Here is a 3,408-nt window from a genome sequence, read left to right as displayed (position 1 = left end):
TTATTTTGATATATCACAGTGAAAGATTTATCGTCCTCTTTTTTTTTTTTTTTTTTTAAAAAAAAAAAAAAAAAAAAAAAAAAAAAAAAAAAAGAGGGCCTATAGAGATGGCTCAGCAGTAAAGAGCATTGGCTGCTCTTACAGAAGACCCAGATTCAATTCCTAGCACCCACATGGCAGCTAACAGTTGTCCATAACTTCAGTTCCAAGAAATCTGAGGCTATCTTCTGGCCTCTCTGGGCACTACATGATACAAATACACTTACATGCATGTAGGCAAAACATTCATACACATAAAATAAAAACAAATCAATCAAAAAAATTTTAATAAATAAATGAGGGGCTGGAGAGATGGCTCAGTGGTTAAGAGCACTGACTGCTCTTGCAAAAGACCCTGGTTTGAATCCCAGCACACTCATGGCAGCTAACAACCATCCATAACTCCACTTCCAGGGGATCCAACTCCATCTTTTGGCCTCCACAGGCAGTGCATGACACGTGTGCACTTACATATATGCAGGCATGACACTCATACACATAAAATAAAAAATAAATTTAAAAAATTTTAAAAATGACTGTTTAAGAAACTTTTAAATTTCTTAAAATAAAATAAATGAATATGTTTAAGGAACTCTTAATGAAGACTATGAAAACACAAACAGTTGAATGAAATAAAACAATTCAAGATATGAAATTAGAATTCAATATGGAGATAGACTCTCTGAAGAAAAGTCAAACTGAAATAAACCTCGAAAGGAATAACACAGGAAGTCAGACAAAAAGCTCAGAGGAAAGTCTCAAATATAGATTGGATCATGTGGAAGGGAGAATACCAGATCTCAAAGATAAGGTTGAGGAAATGGATCACTCAGTCAAAGAAAGTGGTAAATATAAAATTTAAATATAAAAACACAGGAATGGAGCATGCAGGACCTCTGGGATACTGTAAAAAGACCAAGCCTACAAATCATAGGTATAGAAGAAGAAATCCAGGTCAAAAGCACAGAAAATATTTTTAACAAAATCATGGATCAGATGGGTCCAGACCAATGTATTACAAGTCATGAAAGAACAGAGATGCTATCCCAGACTACTATATCCAGCAAAACTAACAGTTGTAATCAAATGAGAAAAAAATTCCAAAATATAAACACATTTAAAGACTTTATTTCCACTTAGCCAGCACTACAGAGGATATTAGAAGGAATACTTTAGACTGAAGAAAATACTAACTACATCTAAGAATGCACAAGGAATTAACAAATAATCCCAGAATAGCTAAGTAAAAGAAGTTTAATAAAACAACACTACAAAACCAACATAATTCGAATTAAACATTTGTCAATATTAACTCTCAGTATTAATGGTCTCAGTTACCCAGTAAAAAATGCAATGACTGATTGGATTAGAAAACAGAATCCATCTTTTAGCTGCCCCCAAGAAACACACATCACCATCAAGGATTGAAATCACCTTAAGATAAAAGAATTGAAAAAAAGTATTTAAAGTAAATGGAACTTAAAAAAGGTCAATACAGTTATTTTAATATCTGATAAACTAGACTTCAAACTAAAACTAATCAGAAGAGACAGGAAAGTCACTCATCAAAGGTAAAATCCACCAACAGGGTATTACAGTACTAAACATATGAACCAAACACAGGGACACCTAACTTCATAAAAGAAACACTATTAGGTCTATAACCACAGATTGACTCCAACACAGTGATAGTAGGTGACTTCAATACCCCACTGTCACCAAAAGACATGTAATCCAGACAAAACTAAATAGAGAAACCCTGGAGTTAAATGCCATCATAAATATAATTGAACAAATAGATACATAAACTCTACCCTGAACCAAATAACATTCCATCCAAACAAGAAAAAGTAAACTCTGGTCTCAGCAGCCCATGGAACATTCTCCAAAACTTGACCAAATCTTAGGACAAAAGTAAGTCTCAACAAATTTGGGAAAATGGAATAACACCCTGTATTCTGTCTGTCCACAAATGAATAAAGCTGGATATCAACAAGAGAAATAGGAAAAGTACATAAACTCATGGAAACTGAAAAGCACACTCCTAAATGAAAACTGAATCAAGGGAGAAATCAAGAATCAAATAAAATGCTTTCAAAAACTGAATAAAAATAAAAACACGACATACCGTAATCTAAGGAACACAATGAAGGCAGTCCAAAGAAGAAAGTTTATAGCACTAATGCTTACATCAAAAAACTTGAGAGATTTTATATAACTAACTTAATGATGCAACCTGAAGCCTTGGAAAAACAAGAACAAACAACACCCAAAAAATATAAGAGAAGAAGAGACAAACAAATCAGAGCTGAAATTAATGAAATAGAAACAAAGCATACAACGAATTGGTGAAATGAAGAGTTTTCTCTTTTAAAAGATTAACAAGAAAGACAAAACTTTAGTCAAATTAACCAAAAGAGAGTACCCAAATTAATAAATTGGAAATGAGAAGGAAAACATTACAACAGATGCTGATGAAATTCAGAGAATCATGAGAGCATACTTTAAAAATGTATATTCTGGGGGCTGGAGAGATGGCTTAACAGTTAAGAGCACTGACTGCTCTTTCAGAGGACCTGGGGTCAGTTCCCAGCACTCACATGACAACAAATAAGTGTCCACAACTCAAATCCAGATAATCAATTGCCCTTTTCTGGCTCCCATGAGCATTACACAACATGGGTGCACTTACATGCATGCAGGCAAAACACTCATGTGCATAAAACATAATAATTTTTAAAACCTATGTTTCATAGAACTGGAAAATCTAAAAGAAACTGATAAATTTCTAGAGGTCTATGATTTACCAAAATTAAAGCAAGATGAAGCAAACAGTTTAAATAGGTCCATAACAACCAATGACATGAAAACAGTACTTTTTATATTTATTTAAGTTTTCATTTTGGGGGAATTTCATACATGAATGCCATATTTACATCATTTCCATTCCTCCCTCTCCCCCCCTACAACTCCTCCCGTGATCCTCCCCCCGCCACTCTCTCTGAAATCATAGCAAGAGAAATGAAACTAGGGCACACACCCTCCTTTTTATGCCCCTCCCATTAATCCCCTTCATTTCCCTGACAGAGACACAGTAATTTTTAAAAATGTTCCTTTACATGAATGCCATATTTACATCATTTCCATTCCTCCCTCTCCCCCCCTACAACTCCTCCCGTGATCCTCCCCCCGCCACTCTCTCTGAAATCATAGCAAGAGAAATGAAACTAGGGCACACACCCTCCTTTTTATGCCCCTCCCATTAATCCCCTTCATTTCCCTGACAGAGACACAGTAATTTTTAAAAATGTTCCTTTCAGGAGAAGCCAACAATGGTCGAGCAGGACCTTTGACTTATCCTCACATGGA

Source organism: Nannospalax galili, unplaced genomic scaffold (assembly GCF_000622305.1).
Source record: "Nannospalax galili isolate Female #2095 unplaced genomic scaffold, S.galili_v1.0 scaffold32, whole genome shotgun sequence".
NCBI classification, from domain to species: domain Eukaryota; kingdom Metazoa; phylum Chordata; class Mammalia; order Rodentia; family Spalacidae; genus Nannospalax; species Nannospalax galili.
This window is presented reverse-complemented; position numbering follows the sequence as displayed.